This window comes from Elephantulus edwardii, unplaced genomic scaffold (assembly GCF_000299155.1).
Source record: "Elephantulus edwardii isolate Elephantulus edwardi_28Jun2011 unplaced genomic scaffold, EleEdw1.0 scaffold00069, whole genome shotgun sequence".
Classification (NCBI taxonomy): Eukaryota; Metazoa; Chordata; class Mammalia; order Macroscelidea; family Macroscelididae; genus Elephantulus; species Elephantulus edwardii.
In genome coordinates, this window is record NW_006399819.1 from 10,900,353 (window position 1) to 10,921,335 (window position 20,983).

The 20,983-nt window shown below is 37.4% G+C and overlaps 1 protein-coding gene and 1 pseudogene across 2 annotated transcripts in view; one reads left to right on the plus strand and one right to left on the minus strand.

Annotated features, from left to right (window-relative positions):
* Window positions 1-20,983, minus strand: part of FAM73A (family with sequence similarity 73, member A) — a 154,295-nt gene that overhangs the window by 64,985 nt on the left and 68,327 nt on the right. The gene's annotated exons all lie outside the window — the stretch shown is intronic.
* Window positions 3,812-20,983, plus strand: part of LOC102865274 — a 40,485-nt pseudogene continuing 23,313 nt past the window's right edge.

The window sequence follows — 20,983 nt, forward strand, 5'->3', positions numbered from 1 at the left end:
GCATATTATTAATAAAAATTATAGCTTCATTAATATATCATTCATTTATAAGCACTTTTTAAAAGGTTGTAAGATTATTTACTTATTAAGGAGAATAATGTAATCATGAAGAAAACTAGTAGAACAATACTGTCCATATTTTCTGCTACTTCATAATTATTTCACGTTTGGGTGTTCAAGTGAAACTCACAAAGCATTCAGATATTTCAGCAGAAAATAGCAACAGATAATCAGAGAGCACATACCAAACCAGATCTGTTTACTTTCAAGTTCTTATCTTAGGCTCTTTAAAAGTCTGACAGCACTTCAGTTGTGATGTATAGGAATGAATGGAGGTGGGAAGGAAAAGTCAAAACAAGGGATTTTTCTTTTTGTGGAGGGCTTCTTAGACTTTGAACTTATGAAATATGTCTGTGTTTCTATACTAACCATGTCGTAAAAGTTTAAATGGCCAAACTATAAGCAAACCGGACAGGAATTTTAGCCTTTATTTCTTCTTAATCTCATGATACACAAGAACACAATAAATCATTAAGTAAATCTTCTCACATTTCTTTTCAAGCTATTTTTGCCTTAGTACTCTTCATGTCACTGTTAACTCAGCTCCTCAATCAACACTTTTGGCACCAGTCAGGAAATCAAATGGTGAACTGCACTGGTAAGTCTGCTGTCAGGGACCTTTCCAAGGTACTGAGAACCAACAATGTCAGTGTAGAGACTAAGGTGCACCTGATCCAGTCCATGGTCTTCACAATTACTTGATATGCATCAGAGAGCTGGACAATGACTAATAGTGACAGAAGAAGAATCTATTCCTTTGAGTTGTGGTGCTAGAGAAAAGTATTGAACATACCATAGACTGACAAGAAAACAAATAGGTCTGTCTTGGAGAGGGTGAAACCAAGTTTCTCCTTGGAGATTAGGATATTGAAGCTGCACTTTACATACTTGGGCATGTGGCCAAGAGGAACTGATGCTTAGAGAAGGACATCCTGCTTGTTAGGGTGGAGGGACCATAGAGGAAGACCCCAGATGAGATGGATTGATCAGTAGGGCAATGGAGACAGTTGTGTCAGAGTCGGTGAGACTGGCTCAGGACAGGGCAGGCTTCAGAACTGTGGTACATAGGGTCGCCATGAGTTGCAGGAGACTTGATGGCACATAACAACTCTTTGTCTCTCTACCAATGATGCTGTTTTATTTTACTGGCACACTACAAAAGCAGGGACACTTTTTTTTTTAAAATTAGGTGCAATGGTCTACCAAGAGTCCTGAGGTGGTGGAATAATCACTTAAGGTTGGTGGTACTAACAGTCCTACAGATGACTCAGAAGACAGGTATGGAGATTTGCTTTGAAAAATTATAGCTTGTAAATTTCCAATGTAGCAGTTTTACATGGCCTACCTGGAGTCACTGTAAGTCAGAATCAACTCAAGGGCAACAAATGACAATAACATTTGGCCAATTAACTTACACTCTTGCTTTTTACAATGCTCTCCTCCTTCTTGTTTTTGTTAGGTGCTGTCAAGTAGAGTACAACTCACAGTGACCTTATGACCATCAGATTTGAACCCTCAAAATTTGACATACTAGAGCCCACTGCATTGTCAGTCAATCCATCTGGTTCAAGCTCTTTCTTTCTTTTACCAAACGTCTATCTTTCCAAGCATGTTGTCCCTCTCTAAGGAAAAGCTTTTCCTAACAACACGCCCAAAGCATGTGAGGCAAAGCCTTGACATCTTTGCCTCCAAGGAGCTCTCTGGCTACATTTTATCAAAGACATATCTACTCCTCTGGTAGTCCATGGGCTATTCAGCACTCTTCTCAAAGAAGAGTGAAGTCAAAGGCATCAATTCTTCTGTCATCCGTATTCACTGTTCAGTTCTCAGATGCATAGTTAGTGACTGAAAAGACCATGATCTGAATCAGGCACACCTTGGTCTCAAACTGACATGGTTACCCTTAGTAATTTGGAAAGGTCCCTGACTTCAGACTTTCCCAATTCAATATGTCTCCTAATTTCCTCACTGCTGATACCAAGATGTTGATTGTGGATTCAAATATGATGAATTTGTTTACAGTTTCAATCTTTTCTCCAACTATCACCATTGGGCTAATTGGCAGCATTTGGATGATGAAGAGATTGAGATAGTTAACAGTGTTAGTTTACTTGGATCCACAGTCAACACTCTTGGTAACAGCAGCCAGGAAATCGAGATGAATTGCAAAAAAAAAAAAAAAAGAAAAAGAGATTAATTGCATTGGGAAAGTCAGCTGTGAGGGACCTCTCAAGAGTACTGAAGAGCAATGATGCCAGGCTGGAGATTAAGATGCACCTAATCCAGGCTATAGTCTTCGCAATTACGTGCTATGCATCAGAGAGCTGGACAGTGAATAGGGATGATAGAAAGTGAATTAATGCCTTTGAGCTGTGGTGCTGGAGAAGAGTGTTGAATATACTATAAACCGCTAGAACAAACAAGTTTGTTGTGGAGAAATTGAAGCTGGAATGCTCCTTGGAGTCAAGGATTCTGAAGTTTCATCTGACATATTTTGGGCATGTTGCAAGGAGGGACTTGTCCTTGGAGAGGGACATCATGTTTGGCAGAGTGGAGGGGTAGCTCAGGAGCGGAAGACCTTCGATGAGATGGATCAATTCTATGACTGGAGCGGTGGGAATAAGTGTGTTTGAGATGGCTAGGTTGGCACAGGATAGAACAGCATTTAGAGCTCTTGTACATAGTGTCGCTATGAGTTGCAAGCGACTCGATGGCACATAACAAAAACAATCATTATGTTATCTCTTTGTCCAGTGGTGAGAATTTTCATTTTCTCGATGTTGAGATGTAATTCATATAGAAAGTTGATAGTCTGATCTTTTGCAGCAAGCATTTCAAGTTTCCTCATGTTATAGAAAGGCAAGTTGTGTCAGTTGTACAAAGAAAATAGAAGGAAGACGGGGGGCGGGGACAGGAAGCACCAGAATTGGAAAGAAAGACACTAAAATGGAAAATCTAAAAGAACACATGACAAAATTTTAAGCAGCTCTGAGGTCCATGGGAGAAAGGACAATCTCTCTCCTTATGATCTGTTGTTGTCGTTATGTGCCATCGAGTCGCTTTTGACTCACAGGGAACCTATGTACAACAGCCCTAAACCCTGCTCTGTCCTGTGCAAAATGCTGAGCGAGTTCAATCCTTTTAGTTTTCTGACTCCAACTCCTTGCACATTTCATTGTAATATTTTACTTTGTCATCCCGAGCTGCCTTTTGAAATCTTCTGTTCAACTCTTTAGTATCTTGAATTCTTCCTTGTGGTTTGGCTTTTCTGTGCTCCAGTGCAATATTCAGAGTTTCTTCTGACATCCATTTTGGTCTTTTCTTCCTCTTCTGTCTTTGTAAAGAATGTCTGCACTCTTCTTGGATGATACCTCTGATATCCTCCCACAACTCATCTGGTCTTCGCTCATTCGTTTTCAAGGCCTCAAACCTGTTCCTGAGATGGTTCTGAAATTCAGGTGGGATAGACTCAAAGTTATATTTTGGTTCCTGTGGATTCTGTCTAATTTTCCTCAGCTCCACCTTGAACTTGCATATGAGTAGTTGGTGGTCTGTTCAACAAGACACCTCAGCAGAGCTAAAACCCCCCGCCCAAACAGGTAAAGCGGAGACCCAAAGTTGCGTGCAACTCGGTCAGGCCCTGCTGGAATCACAGAGACCAAGGAAGCTTCAGATATAAGCTATCAGTTCAAGGTCTCGACAATGGGAGATAGGTGATGAAGGGAATAGGTAGAAGTGGAGGAGTATCTTGATGGATGGTGGAGCAAAGAGGTAAGTGGGTGAGGGCACCTGAGCCAAGGGCAGGGACAACACCGAACTAATGGTTAATTTCACAATAAGGGATATATTTACACATTTTCTGTAAATGATCTGAACATTTAGATTGACATACACTAGGAAGAAGGATTGGCCATCCACTTCCAAAATAGCAGGCCTCTGAAAACCCTATGTACCACGGAACACATGTAGAATGACAGAAAGGGCAACTGAGTATGGAAATACAAAGGAATAGGAACAGTTTGTAAGCAGACACTAGTGACTGGAACAAGGAATGTGAGAACCATGAATGTGGGAAAATTAGATATTGTTAAGGAGGAAATGGAACGCATAAATATTGACATACTAGGCACTGGTGAGATGAGATGGACCGGTGTGGGGCATCTGAATCAGATGATCATATGTTATACCACTCCTGAGATGAAAAGGTGAGGAAAAATGGGGTTGCTTTCATAGTTAGAAAAGCCATTTCTAGATTCATCTTGAAGTACAATATTGTGAGTGACAGGATAATATCCATACGCATACAAGGAAGTCCAGTGAATACCACCATCATTCAGATATATGCACCAACAACCAGAGCCAAAGAAGAGGAAATAGAAGATTTCTACCAACTCTTACAGTCGGAGATTGATCGAACATGCAATCAAGATGCATTGATAATAATGGGTGACTGGAATGCAACAGTTGCGAACAGAGAAGAATCAGTAGTCGGAAAATAAGGACTCGGAGACAGAAATGGAGCTGGAGATAGAATGATCGAATTTTGCACAACCAATGACTTATTCATTGTAAACACACTTTTTAAGAGACATAAATGCAGGTTATACACATGGATCTCACCTGATGGTATGCATAGGAATTCTGAAGTATACAGGGCAAAAAAATGTTAATATTTGACAATATTTTTTAAGCTATACTCACTACTTTTTCTTTATGCTTAGACTTTGATTTCATAGAAAAGGAAAGTACATGAGAATTTTAAAAAATAGTGAAAAACCTTGGGTGGGGGGGTGCGGGGGGATTGTATACCAATGAAAGAATTTTTCTTTTACTTTTCAAAGAGAGGATCGAAATGAGGGGTGAGGGGTGGGCAGGGAGAAAATTATGGCAATGAATGAATGGAAATCCAAAATCTCTGTAAATGTTCATTAAAATTAATAAAATTAAATTTAAAAAATAGTGAAAAACCTTACAGCTATAGAGAATGGGGTGTGAGGTGGTGGTTGTTATTATTATCGTTAGGTGCTACAGAATTAACAATGACTCAAAGTCACCCTATCAACAACAGAGCAAAACCCTGCCCCACCCTCACAATCTCTGCCATGGGGAAGAAAAGAAGAAAAGGGGAAACGTTTTTAAAGCATTAGCAGTTTCTGTAATTTTTTACAGAGAAAATAAAATGGCTAGTTGCTGTGTTCTAACAATATTTTTAGGTTTGAAATGAAAAAAAAAATAAACATGAGACATATTTTATAGGGTATTTTCAATTGCTTTATTTACATGTGAAGGTTGGTAATGAAAAAGAAGATCAAAGGAGAGTAGATGCTTTTGAACTGTAATGTCTGTGAAGAGTAATGAATATATCATGAACTACAAAAAGAACAAAGAAACCTGTCCAAGAGAAGTGCAGCCAAAGTATTCTTTGGAAGCAAAAAATTGTGAGACTCTGCACATGCTATCCGAAGGAGCCCTTAGAACGGGATGCTAAATTTAGAAAGGGGAAGGGTCAGTAAAGAAGAGGAGAACTCTCAACAAGAGGCACACAATGACTGCAACAATGGGCAGTGAAGACTGATGCTGGCACAAGGTCAAGCAAGGTTTCAGTCTGTTTAACACATAATCACTACAAATTGAGGCTGACTCATTGGAACCCAACAGTCTCCAAACAAATTAGTTTTGGTTGAGTTTCTATTGCAAATACAGTTCTTTATTTAATAACAAACTGAAATTATAAGACTAATTTATTCAGAAGTCACTCACTTGGTCATTCATATTGAGTTGCAATTAACTTACAGCTGACCTCTAGTGGGTTTTCTGTGCCTGTAAGTTGCATGGGAAGAGACTGCTAATCTTTTTCCCCGTAGAGGAGCTGGTGGATTCAAACTGCCTGCACTTGGGTAGAAAGGGCAACTCCTTATCCACTAGGGCACCAGAGTTCCCTAATTAAAAACCAAAGTTAGTACAGAACCAAAGTACAGTAACTAAAGTTAGTACAGAAAAGATAAGGGCAGAGCTTCAGTGGCATAGTCAATAAGAAGCATGTTGCTCGAGTAATGAAAATATTGAGGTCATTCACCTTTGCCTCTTTTATATATCATTCTTTCATATATCCATATTTATGAGATAAGATTATTCAAGAAGATAGACTCTATGGAAAAAAATGGGACATCATGATTGAAGGAAGATTAAACAAGAACTTTCATTATGCAGGTAACACAACCTTGCTTGGTAAAAGTAAGGACTTGAAAAGCTTGATACAGAAGATCAAAGACTGCAGCCTTCACTATGGACTGCATCTCAATGTCAATAAAACAAAAATCCTTACCACTAGGCAACATCATGATGTATGGAGAAAAGATTGAGAATATCAGCACCTTTATCTCATTTGAATCCATAATCATTATGCTTGGTAATTGCAGTCAGGAGATCAGAAGACATATTGCACTGGAAGAGGCTACAGTTAGGGACCTCTCCAAATTACAGAAGAGCAATAACGTCGTTTAAGGACTTAGGTGTGCCTGATTAAGACCATGGTCTTTTCAGTCACTTGCTATGCTGCTGAAAGATGGACAATAATTAAGGATGGCAGAAAAAAAAATTGATCCCTTTGAATTGTGGTACTGGAAAAAAATGTTGAATATCTCATGGACTGCAGAAACAAACAGGTCTTGAAGAAGGTGTAGATAGAGCACTTGTGGGAAGCAAAGATGATGAAGCTTCATCTCACATATTTTGGACATATTTCTAGAAGGTTATTCCTTGGTTAGGGACATTGTGCTTGGAAAGGTGGAGGGATGGTGAGGAAGAGGAAAATAATCAGGTGGATTGACACAGTGACCACAGCAATGGGCTTGAGGATGTTGGAGAGCATGTGATGGCACAGGATAGGGCAGGGCTGAAATCAGTTATTCATAGGGTCATTATGGGTCCTACTCAACTTAATGGCACCTAACAACAATAACAGTAAGATATCCATATATACACCTATCGTTCAAATATTTCTTGGTAACTGCTTAAACAGAAATGCATTAAACAATCATTGGTTAAAATAAATCTCGCTTTCTTTCATTTCACAGATGTTGTTCTTTGCATACTGAAGGTTTTATGACAACCCTGTGTGTATTAGTGCCATTTTTCCAATAGCATGTGCTAATGTGATGTTTCTGTCTCACACTTTGGTTCTACTTACAATATTACAAACTTGTTCATAATGCTATTGTACACTTAATAAGAGTATAAATCTAACATTAATGTGCACTTGGAACCACAAAGTTCATATGGCTCACTTTATTGCAATATTTGCTTGATTACTTTGTTCTGGAATTGAACCCTCAGTATCTCCTCAGTATGACTGTACAAAATTACAGATGACTAGTTTCCAAAGAAAAGTTTCAAATTTAGTAAATATGGACTAGAATAAATGAATCCATGCTGTTTAAAGACTAAATAAGTAAGGTCAACAAACATGCCAATAAACCTGAGTATACTCTACATTTAAGTCACAGTATCAGACACTGAAAAAAGCGCTCCTTGTGTAGTCCATAATGTATCAGGCTGCTAACTGAAAGGTCAGCAATTTGAATACACCAGCCACTTAAAGGAAGATGGGCTATTTCCTCCCATAAAGATTTACAGCCTCAGAAACCAAATGGAGGATCACTATGAGTCAAAACCAACTCAACAGTGGTAGATCTAGATTTGGTTATTTAGACACTGGAAAGAATCCTACTAGTCAGTACTGTCTTGTGCTGTTAACCAAAAGGTCTCCCATGGTAAGAATCCATCAGCCACTGCAAGGAAGAGAGAGGTGCAGTCTCCTCTCGTAAGATTTACAGCCTCAGAAACCAGATGAATTGGAACTGCTTCCGTAGAAGTGAGTTTCAGTTGTTTTATCTTCGTCATTTTTAAAATATACAAGAAATACGCCTTCTTTACACAGAAACTTAGGTTCCAGTATGAGAGATTCAATGTGTACATAAAAAAATTATGGCGCCCTTTCAAAAATAATCCGTCCCATTGGAAAACCAGAATTTCATCTGGGATTTCCAGCCCATCCTCTTATGTATATGGGTTTTACATTTTATGTTGTTTTCTTCACCTTTTCATAGGCTCCTTATTGTTTTTTGTTTTGTTTTTTTTTTTCCTTATTGTTAATGCAAAGAAACTTAACTTCATAGTGAGCCTGCTAAGAACCTAAGCTGATTCATTAAGCAGGAAAGAAAAAAAAAACAACCCAAGATAAAGTTACTCTTTGCCTCTTGGTGTTCACAGAGTCCAGATCTATAAACCCATCACTCTTGGCTGAATCTCATTTTCCTGAGTTAGATGGAGTGCTGGCAAGGATAAGGCAGGCAGGGAATGCCTACCAGCTGGCTGGGTAAGCATGCTAGGAATTTGTTCTTTATCCCTAGTTTTTCTCCAGACAATTTGGAGATTAGGAGGAATGTAGAAAGCCTTATCATATCTTTCAATTTAGCCACCAGGAGAAAATTTCAAAATAAAGTTAACACTATTATATGATCAATATCTGCTCTTTCAGTGTGTTCTCAGTTTACAAGACCCTAAAGATACAAAGGAATCTTTAATGTGTACTCCACAGTGCCAAAATGCCTTTAATAAATAATAGATAAAGCTATGATAAGGTTCTCAGGGTTGGAAACAAGTCAGAAGAATACAGGGAGGAAGTAAGCGTGAATAAGGTTGCAGAAAACAATGGTTCAGAACTTGCACAATTACCTTAAGAAACAACATCAGCAAAAGGACAGAAAAATAAAAGTAAAGAACTTTTATTAAAAAGATAGTTACTCAAAGAATTAACATCTTTAGAGTTCAGCTCCAAAAGAGATAATTCAGTTTGTCTAGATATGAAAGAAACAGTAAAAACAAAAACAAAACAAAAATCCAAGCTGGAAGGTGGTCTGAGAATATGGGAATGGCAAGACGAAAATACAGGAACAATGTAAAGATGTATCAGAGGGGAGAAAAACTGGAGGCTGAAACCCAGTGAGATTACCAAAGCAGTCTAAATTAAATACAATAAGGATGCAGATAAAAGAGACTGCATGACAACACTACTGTGGAGGTAGAATTGACAGAATTCTATAAACAGATGTCCTTAAGAGGACGTTGTCGGTTTTCGTTTTCCTTCTATGTATATGACAAGATCAAAGAAAGAAAAAGACAAGAGCTAACTCTACTTTTCCAACCCTTCAGATGATCTTTTCTAACTGAGAAAATGGCATCTTTTTACATTGTCCTCAACATGTAAGGCTAAACTTAAATATCTTATTTCAAGAAATAAAAATTTATAGTCTTACTGAAACATAAAAATATCAAGTTAATCTCTAGAAAAATTTAATGTAAACAACATTATAAACAATAGGATAGGATTTATCATAATCAATGTAAAATAAATTATGAACTTGTGGCATCCATTTATCTGCAGTAATTATAATCTTGAAATAATCTTCAACTCAGCCTTCTTAAACTATTAGAACAAGGCCAACATAATGGATCATTAACAAGTGTTTTATATCCCTGAGTTGTGCAAATGGTTACTTGGCTCAGCTGCTTGACTCAAAGTTTAGAAAACTAAATCCATCCAGAGGTACCTCAGAAGAAAAGATCTAACTTTCAAAAAACTTGGACACTGAAAACTCTAGAGAGCACTGTTCTAACCTGACATAGATGGAATCAACAACAGAAGTGACTTGCTGGCAACTGGAATTAGAAAACAAGTATTTACCATGTTGCTGTTAGGTGCCATCCCATCAACTATGACTCAGCTGTAATCTGTAAAACAGACTGAAATATTGCCTGACACTACCCCAAATCCTCACAGTCTCTGCCGTGTTTAAAAGCCGACTGCTGCAGTCACAATGTCACTCCACCTCATTAAGGGTCCTCCTCTCCTTCTCTGACCCTTTGCCCTTCCAAGCATGAAGTCCTCTTTCAAGAATTGGCCCTTCCTGACAGCATGCCAGAAGTGAAACAAATCCATGTTAAATGTAATATAAGAACATAAACATCAACTTATTTAATTCTTACAATCGTATGAGCTTAATGTGATCTTCTTCTATATTAAAGATGAGGAAACGTAAAGGATTTTTTAAGGTTTCATAGTGAATAAGAATGGTAGAACTAGGCCTTGAATGCTTCTTTAACTCATATTAACTGTTAAGCTATACTGCCTCAACTGAATCATATTGAAGTATTTTGAGAAAAAATTAAAATAATAAAACTACAGTTTAATAATTGTAATTCATTCTCTTGAAAACAACACAAACTTAACACTTTTAGATAGTATTAGCTAGTGGTAGATGGACTGTAATAGAAATTTATACTAATGTGGTATCATATCTCTGTGTACAAACTCCAAGCTCTTTTAAACTCTGAGTTACAGTAGCAGGTGTATACAAAACATGCCAGAGAAAAAAATGTTGACCTAAATTTAACTTCCAGTGCTTCCAGGCAGTAAAGAAAGGCATTTATGAGTCAAAGGTATCCAGCATGTGGATAAAATGTGCTCCCTCTAGTGATTTCAACACCCTTATATATTTAACACTGAAACTTCAAGTAAATAAAAAAATCCTTTTAATTATCAGGTATTTTAGTATTCAAATATTTTATTATCAGATAATATTATTTATTTCTTTGTCACCCTCAAAACAATAAAAGCAGAAACTACTTAAGCACGGAATAAACTTTGGATACCATATAGTCGTTGTTGGTTATTTTTAAATTTAAATAAAAATTACCATATAGTTTTCAAATGGTTCAATAATGAATCATTAATTCAGAATTGTGCTATAAAAACCAAATTAGAGAATACAAAGTGGTTACATTTTAGGTGAATGGTGCATTCCTTAATGCATTATTCAAACTCTGAAATTCAAAACTATTTTCCTATAAGGAAAAAGAGTAAAGATGAGTTAATGTAACAGATGCTCTGTATTTTTTCTTCTTAAAGTTAATATTTTAGTATTTATAGATGCTGTTTTAAGCATGTACACTGTGTTTTACATAGTACTTCGCTTGCATTCTATTTCTTTCCATATGATGAACTTGTTATTTACACAGTGTCTTATAAAATTAATAACCATTGATCTATGTCTATCCCATCTTTTCAGATTCCCAGTGGATCTTTCCTAATATGCTTTTAATATTAGTTAAAACTTTTAATTACATATACATCCTATAAATAGGTAATGCATTTATTCTTATACATTTCAAAACCATGATAAAATATTAAACTTGTTTAAGTGTGCTTTTGAAACACAAATGTTCAAAAATAAAACCACACCACAAACGCTCATAGTACATATTTTATATCATCATCTCTTTTCCAAACAATACAAATACTTTTTATCTTAACAAAGAAAATAATTTCACTTAAGAGGTACAGCAGAGGTGTTGTGAGCTTAGAGCTAGGTAGCTAATATATTTTCTTCTTAAAAGTACTCTTTTATGCAACAATGAATGAATGAAAACCCAAAATCTCTGTAAATGTTCATTAAAACTAATAAAATTTAATAATAATTTTTAAAAAGTACTCTTTTAATGGTACTTTTCAATATCAGTGGTACTTTTAATGGTAATTTATTGGTGTTAGTGCTAATATTCTGGCAGAGTCTCTGTTAAATTGTTGTTGTTCTTCACTTCGGCAAAGAAGACATTCAGATGGCAAACAAACACATGAAGAAATGTTCAAAATCCCTAGCTCTAAGAGATACACAAATCAAAACAACTATGAGATATCATCTCTTTTTTTTTAAATTTTTTATTATTTTGTGTGCGTGTACCGTCAAATCAGATCTGACTGGTACAGGAGGATATTGTGCCTCCTTCTCCGGCAGAGCATCTGGTGGATTCGAACCGTGTTCCTTTGGGATTGCAGTGCAGCTTCTTGCCACTAGGCCACCAGAGCTCCCTGAGATATCATCTCATACCAGTAAGAATAGCAAAATTTAACAGAACAGCAAACATCAGATGCTGGCAAGGTTGTGGAGAAACTGGAACACTTATTCACTGTTGGTGGGAGTGTAAAATGGTGCAACCATGAGGGAAGGCTGTATGGCACTCTCTCAAAAAGTTGCAAATAGAAATACCATTTGATCCAGCAATTCCACTACTGGGAATTTACCCTAAATAAACCATAACTCCCACGCAAGCAGATATATGCACACCTTTGTTCATTGCAGCTTTGTTTGCAAAAGCAAAGAGCTGGAAACAACCCAAGTGCCCATCAACAAACAAATGGATAGAGAAGCTGTGTTATATTCACAAGGTGGAATACTATGCAACATTGAAAAACAAGGAACTCATGAAATATTATGCAAAACGAATGATCCTGGAAGACATTATGCTAAGTGAAATATCTCAGTCACAAAAGGACAAATATTGCATAGGGACACTGTTGTAAAACGGGACTGACATCGGGGTTGAAGGAAGACAGAGAAGGACTGGAGGAATGATGTATACTGCACTGAAACAGATGAGAGAGAGAACTATTTAAAAGAGATATATGATTGGGTATTATTGTCAATATATGAGTCCAGAATGAAGGCTGCATAGTGGAGTGGACTTGGAAGGAGGGACTGCTTAACAATGAAAGAGTTTTACTTTTCAAGAAGAGTGAATTGGGGAGAGGGGGTGGGCAGGGAGAAAAGGGCAACAGTGAATGATTAGAAACCCTAAGTCTCTGTAAATTTTCATTAAAATTATAAACAAAACAAAAAAAAACCAAGTAAAAGAAAAAAATTTGTTGTTGTTCTTAGGCAATGTCGAGTCAAGAACAACTCAAAGAGACCCTTTGAACAACAGATCTGAAACCTGTCCTATCATGCCATCTTCATACTTCCTGACACACTCGAGTATACTACAGCAGTCATGGTGTCAATCTACCTCACCAAGGGTCTTCCTCTCCTTCATTGACCCTCTACCCTTCCAAGCATCATGTCCCTCTCCAAGGAACAGCTCTTCCTAGCAACATGCCTGAAGTATCTGAGGCAAAGCCTCATCATCCTTGCCTCCAAAGAGCATTCTGGCTGCACCATCTCCAAGACATATTTATATGTTCTTTTGGCAGTCCGTGGGATGTTCAGTGTTCTTCTCCAACTCCACAACTCAACAGCACCGATTCTTCTTCTGCTATCCCTATTCATTGGCCAGCTTTCAGAAGTATACCAAGTGATGAGAAAAGAAAAACCATGGCCTGAATCAGATGTACCTTAGCCCTCAAACTGACATTACTCCTCAATAATTTGGAGAGGTTCCTAACTGCAGATTTTCCCACTGAAATATGTTTCCTTATTCTCTGACTGCTGGTACCACGGGCATTGATTGTTTTTTTTTGTGCTTTTTTTTTTTAACCAAAACAGGGTTTATTTTTAAGTAGAACAACACAAAACATTGCAAAATAATGCAGCAAATTTCCAAGTACTTTTCTCACAGCTTCCTGTGCTGATAATACCTTACACAATTCAATATACATAGCTCATTGTCAAAGCCAAGAAATAAGTATAGATATATTATGACCCAGGTGAAAGCCTTAGATTTGATCAGCTTTTATATATACTTTTAAAAGCAGATTTATTGAACTATGATATACCAGCTACTATACTATGCACACATCATATTTTATGTGTACAGTTCAGTGGATTTTAATGTTCTTCAAGTTATGCAACCATTGGACTTATCTTTTTTTACATGTTCATGACATTCCACCTTCCTTCTTCCGGTCCTACTCACGCATTTACCTTCTGTAATTTGGTTTTTGATAATGGCTACGTGTCTCTGTTTCCTATTGTTGCCGTAAAAAATTCTAGCCTTAGCCATTACAACATTACAAATTTATCTTCTTACAGTTTTGTAAGTCAGAAGTGAGAGTTGAGTCAGAGTGGGTCATGCAGGGAGAGTTGGCATTGTTGTCCAGAGGTTCCAGGCCAGAATCAATTCCTTTACCCTTTCCAGCTTCTAGCTTAGGCCTGCCTTCCTTGGCTGATGGCCTTCTTCTTCCAACATGGTTACATATCTGGCCATTTTCTGTTGTCACATTTCTCTACACATGCAGCTTGGAAAAATTCTTCTTTTTATAATTCTTCTTTTATAATTACAAAAAGATGAATTAACACAGAAACTGAAGAAAAGGGCTTGGACACAACAGACAGTGTGAGGGCAGTGAAGGATAGACCAAAGTTTTGATTTATTGCTCATAAGGTTGCAATGAGTGGCAACAGACTTAATATCACCAAACAACAATAGTGATTACATTGTGTTCGCTTGGATAATCCAGTAACCCTTTTCGCTTACTCTTAATCTCAAGCACACCTGCAAAATTCTTTTTGCCAAACTGTTGACACATTCTCAACATTTAAAGATTAGGGGGTGGACAACTTTGGGTGAAGGGGGGCATTGATTGTTACTGCAAGTAAGATGAAGCTCCTGACAGTTTCAGTATCTTCTCCACCCATCATGATGTTGCCTACTGGTCCAGTGTTAAGAATCTTTGTTTTTCTTTTATTTTTTTTATTGATATGAAACAAACTTTATTTCTATTCAAAAAATAAACTGGATTCAAGAACATTCTCGTTTGCCCCTGCAAAGATAATTATGATTATCAATTCTGGTTATTCTGAAAATTTGCAGAACATTTTGGGCTTAACTCTCTAAAACCATTACCCAAAACAGCTCTTTTCATAGTCTTGTTTCTAGTCTGAAACCTGTTATTTGAAACTTAGTTAACAGCTGTTAGGGAGCCTTCATGGTGTAGTCCTTTAGGAATTGTGTTGCTAACCCAAACATAGTACCTCTCTGCTGGTCTGAAGCTAAGAGTGGCTCCTCAGGAAAAAGATGGACACTTTCTTCTCAGGCTATTTACAGCCTCAGAAACCCAATGGAGTGTCAGTTATAAGTAGGTTCCAACTCGGTGGCACTGAAAGTTTCTAAGCAACAGATATAGAGGACTGCTTCCCATTGAGGAAGGAGCTCCAGTGGCCATAGTCCATAGCGTGTTGCACTTTATCTCCAGTGATTCAAATCCATCAGCTTCTACATATTTATAGAAATGTATCTGAAGAATAAAGCTTGTAGAGGCCAACAAGTTCCAGGCTCTTATGTTAAATCTCAGAGAAAATATTCTGAGTCGCAAATCTGCACAGGCTGGAAGAATCTATTTTTTTTATATATTGAGATGCAATCCTTATTAAAGGCTGCATTCAAGTCTTCCTCACTTTCAGGAAGCAAGGTTGTATCATCTGCACATAACAGAGGTTACTGATGAGTTTCCCTCTGATCTTGATGCCACACTCTTCTTTGTAGAGTCCGGCTTTGCAAATAATTTGCTCAGCATAAAGACTGAATAGGTATGGAGAGAGAATACAAGCCTGATGCACTCACTTCTTAATTCTGAGCCATGCAGTGTTTCCCTGCTGTTTGCACAACAGTTTTCACATGAGCATAGTCAAGTGCTCGGGATTCCCATACCTCTCAATGTGAGCCACAGCTTGTTATGATCTACACATTCAAATGCCTTTGCATAGTCAATAAACCACAGACATTCTTCTGGTATTCTCTACTTTCAGCAGGATCCATCTGACATCTTGTCTTGTTTTCTGTTAAATCAGCAGTAGAAGTATTCACAGTTCTTTTTTTCTAAATCTTGAAATTGTATGACAATGTTGTAGAAAATGAAAAAGATTTTCAATTTCATGATGAAAGTAAATATAACAGGACAAAAATAATCAAACCACTTGCAGAAGTTTTCATGTATGTAAACCAGGGAATGGTTCTCAAGATATTGGCAAAGACTAGAACTACATTATTTCTGATCAGCGTGTCACCACCATGTGGCAACAAAGCAAACATGGGTTAGACTGCACCAGACCTACACGTTTTATAAGTAAAGCTAATTACTTTCTTTTCTAATAAATGAGTTGTTGAACCCACACAGTATTGTTTACTTTGTTTCAGGGGCACGTGTGATTTCCAAGTGGCCTCTTGCCACTTTGGCTTTCCACTGCTCTTGCTATTTTCCACTGAGAGGAGGCAGCTTGTCTTTACCACAACCCTGAGTTTAAGCAAAAGCAAAATATTGACTGGTGTATCTTTGGGAGGGAACATACTTCAGGGGGGTAGGAGGAAAGGTGCAAGGAAGTGTCTTATGAACATTTTATTTGTTGTAGTAGCAGTGATTTCCTTCATCTGTTCCAATGCAGTATTCATTATCTATGGAATCTTTCCTATGCACCGCCCAATCCCATATGTTAATCCTGCTTTGTAACAGCGGTGTTACACAGTTTTTGTCCCGTGCGACTGAGATATTTCACTCAGCACAATGTCATCAAAAGAACTATATGATTACACATTATATGGATGACAACAGAATAAGAGGTACATTGCAAAGTGTACTGACGGAGCGGGAAGGAGGAAGAGGAGGGAGGATATTGAGCAACAATAAATGAACGTTAAAAAAAAAAGAACGTGAACTGGGAGAGGGAGGAAAATGTGCAAAGATGAATGACTTGAATTTTTCTATAAATTTTTGCTAAAATAACAAAAGAAAAAATTTTATGATTAGAAAAAGAAGAGTGATTTGAGGAGGATTACTTTTGAGAAAGAATGCATATGAATGAAAGAAGATGTGTGTGCATGTATGTCTGTGTGTGCATGCACATTAATGCATTCATGGATTGTTGCTGCTTTGCATGGTTTCACCCTTCAGTTTCAAAATAGAAAATGTGTCAGAATTTGCTGATTCCTGGTGCTGCTGAGATGGTAGAGCTGCAAGTATGGGAAAAATGCACTGTCTTTTTTACCAGATGCTCTTTCCTTATTTTCCTTGATTTTGCAAAGCTTGACAAGGAGTTTGCTGAGATACAAATAAACCTTTATTCTTTTCACATTCTCAGTATTACCATGTTTTAATTAACTCCTTACCAGTGCTAAGCTTGTAATGGGGTATCAGAGAAAACGATGTAAGTCCTAAATGAATGTAAGACAAAGATGTAAGTCCTAAATGAAAGGCTCTACATTTTCTGTCTCAGCTAAGAGCTAGAAACAATTGTTCTTCATGTCTCAAGAAACTCCATATAATAATGCTAATTAGAAAAGAGTCTCATTTGAATAGAATGCACAAAGTACAACCAGAGTTCTGTATTATACACCCAATCGAAGGAAATATCAGGAGCTCACTTGGGCCTTGACACCAAAGCCGATGCTCAGTCTGGTATTATACAAATAAGAAGCAGTGGTCCAAGGAGAGAAGCCTGAGTCTTCTTTCTGAGTCTTCTGAGCCAGAAAGTAAACTTACAATAAGCTCCTTCTAAAGGGTGCAGCCAGAATGTGCCTTGGAGGCAGGGATGACCAAACTTGGTCGTTCATACTTTGGAAATGTAGTGAGTTGAGGCTATTCCTTGGCAAAGGACATCACGCTTGGAAAGATGGAGGGTTAGCAAAGTAGAGCAAGACCCCTAATGAGATGGATCGACACTCTGATTTCAGCAACGGGCTTTAGTGACTTAGGGATGAAGAGGATGGCACAGGTTAGGGCAGGTTTCAGAATGGCTGTTCATATGGTTGTCGTCAGTCGTATATGACTTGATGGCATCTAACGACAATCATCTCAGTGCTGATGAGATTGTCAAATAATTTTTTAGTTTAATATCTGAAAATCAGTCACTATGGAATGGAACCCTGTAAGGGGGAAGATGAAAGGGATGGATTTGGTCATTTTGTGAGGAGAAGCTGGGTGTCAGGTAAGCATTAAGACATCAACACTCTCCTAAATTATGTAGGAGAAAGCATTATGCTGAGTGAACTAAGTCACATACTGCATAAGACTATTAACGTAAAAATAGGATAACTAGTAAAACATGTATGGTGGACAGTGCTGGCTGGAGATTCCCGACTAAATCAAGCCTGGAAGCAGGAGCGGCATCCACTTCCGAAATGACTTGCCTCCGGAAACTCTATGTACAAACAGGGCTCAGGCCGTTCATTCACAGGGTCGCTGTGAGTCGTTTACGACTCGATGGCATCAAACAACAACAACAATTACTTTCTTACTTTATGTTGTTGCTGTTAAGTGCTCTCAAGCTGAATGCAATTCATAGTGACCGTATGACAGTAGATCTGAACTCTGTCCTGTCCAGTGTCATCCTAATGTCCTCAACACATTTGACTCACTGCCACAGAAACTGTATCTCTCCGTTTCATTGAGGGTCTTCCTCTTTCAGTGACCCTCCAACTTTTCAAGGATGATGTCCCTTTCTAAGGAATAGACTCTGCTAAGCACACGTCCAAAATAAGAGAGGAAGCTTCACCATCTTTTCCTCCAAGGAACATTCTGGTTGCATCTTCTCCAATACCTGCTTGTTCCTTTGGGATAGTCTATGGGATATTCAACTCTCTTCTCCAACACCAGAACTCAAAGGAATCAATTCTGGCCCTGTCATCCTTATTTAATGTCTAGCTCTCAGATGCATGGCAGGTGACTAGCAAAACTGTGGCCTGAATCAGGTGCACTTTAGACTAACGTCATTGCTCTTCAGGACTTTGGAGAGATACCTGACAGTAAATTTTACCAATGCTATATATATCTCCAGATATCCTGACTCCTGGTACCATGGGCATTGACTGTGGATCCAAGCAAGATGGAATCATTGACAATTTCAATCTTCTCTTCACTGATCATGATTTGCCTATTAGTTCACTGGTAGGGATTACTGTTTTCTTGATATTGAGATGTAATCCATATTGAAGACTGCAGTCCTTGATTCTCTGCAGCAAGCACTCCGGATCCTCTGCACTTTCAGCAAACAGTCGTGTCACCTGCATAATGCAGGTTGTTGAGGAGTCCTCCTCAAGTCTTCCACACTCTTCTTTATAAAATCCAGCTTCTCGAGTAATTTGCTCAGCATACAGATTGAATAGGTATAGAGAATAGATACAGCCTTAACACACTATGTTCTTTTTTAAATCACACATTGTTCCTTTGATCTGTTGGGACAACTTCTTGGTCTCCATATCAATTTCATCTAAGCATAATTAAGTGTTCTGGAATTCTCATTCTCCTCAAAATTATGCAAAGTTTTTTATGATCCACACAGTCAAATGCTTTTGCACAATCAGTAAGACACAATTCATCCGGTATTCAATCCTTAATGTTCAATGCTTCAAATCTGTTCTTGAGATGTTTTTTAAAACCTGGTGAGATAAACTCAAGGATGTATTTTGCCTCTCATGAAGTTGCTTTAATATCCTTCAACTTCAATTTGTACTTGCCCATGAGAAATTGATGGTCTATTTCAAAGTCAGCATCTGGCCTAGTTCTCACTGCTAAGCGTAATTAAATGATCCCTGACTAATTTATTAACTTTTTAAAGATTTGTATGAACATCTGAAGTATGAAGTATTATTTTGCACTATTTGAAAAATAAAAACGGATTTAAAATTTGCTTACCAGAAACTATACTGGATTTGAACAGCTTTATGGAAATATCATTTGTGTATAATTTCTAATTTGACCATTTTAAGAATGTAACAGTATTACTCTATTTATAGAGTTATACAGCCATAAGCTCAGTTCATTTTTAAAACCACACAGCTTGGGGGGTTTTTTCTTCTTCAAGATAGCCATGACAGTTTTAATTTCATTTTAATTTGCCTATTACTTCTTTTTAAATTGCCACAATCATATTTTGCAATATGACTGCAGTAGTAAGCAAAATAGAGCAAAACATTCGCCATGCCAACAATTTTGACACAAGTAATTCAGTGGCATTTATTACATTCAGCATGTTATATACAATCATCACAACCATCCTACATGGAAGTTTTTAAAGCCATAAACAATAGTGACATGAAATGTCATGAAGTGTCTTGAATGATGAAAACATGTATGTAATACATAAGCACCTAGTCATTATAGTCAAATATATGCTGGACTAATTTTTCAACCATAGTATCTTTCAATAGTGCAACTCAAGGCTTATATTTTTTTTTTCCTGTGGACTGTTGAACTGGCACAGGAGGAGACTGCCTCTCCTTCTCCAGTGGAGCATCTGGTGAATTTGAACCACATGCCTTCAGGATTGCAGGATAGCTTCTTGAGAGCAGGCCACCAGAGCTCCCTTAAATTTGTTTTTCAGTTCTTTCAGTTTGAGAAATGCAGAGCGAGTTCTTCCCTTTTTATTCTCCAATTTCAGCTCTCTGCATATTCAATTATAATACTTGGTCTTCTTAAGCTGCCTTGTAAAATTTGCTGTTCAGCTTTTTTACTTTGGCATATTTTCCCTTTGTTTTGGCTTCTCAATGCTCTACCCCAATTTTTAGAGTCTTCTGACATCCATTTTGGTGTTTCTTTCTCCTCTGCCTTTGTAATGACCTTTTGCTCTCTTCACAGATATCATCCCATAACTCATCTGGTCTTCAATCATTGGTGTTCAATGCTTCAAACCTATTCTTAAAGATGATATTGAAATTCAGATGAAATAGATTCATGATCATATTTTGGTTCTTTTGGACTTATTTTAATTTTCTTTGGCCTCAACTTGAACTTGCACAACAATAAAAATGAAAGAAAATGGTTTAAATCAATCCAATAATTGAAATTATCTCTATTAGCATTGTTAATCTAGAAAAAGATAATTGCATAGCGAGCAATCACGGCAAGGACATTAAACTTATACTTCTAAATAAGAAGTGGACTTTTAAATTTATTATTAATTTCAATGAAAATTTACAGAGATTTTGGATTACCATTCATTCAATGTTGCACTTTTCTCCCCTACCAACCCTCCCCCCTAGTACACTACCCTCTTGGAAAAGTAAAATTCTTACATTGTTTTACAAACCCTCCCCCAGGTCCACTCCACTATGCAGCCTTCATTCTGGACTCCTGTCAAGACAATAATACCTAATCACA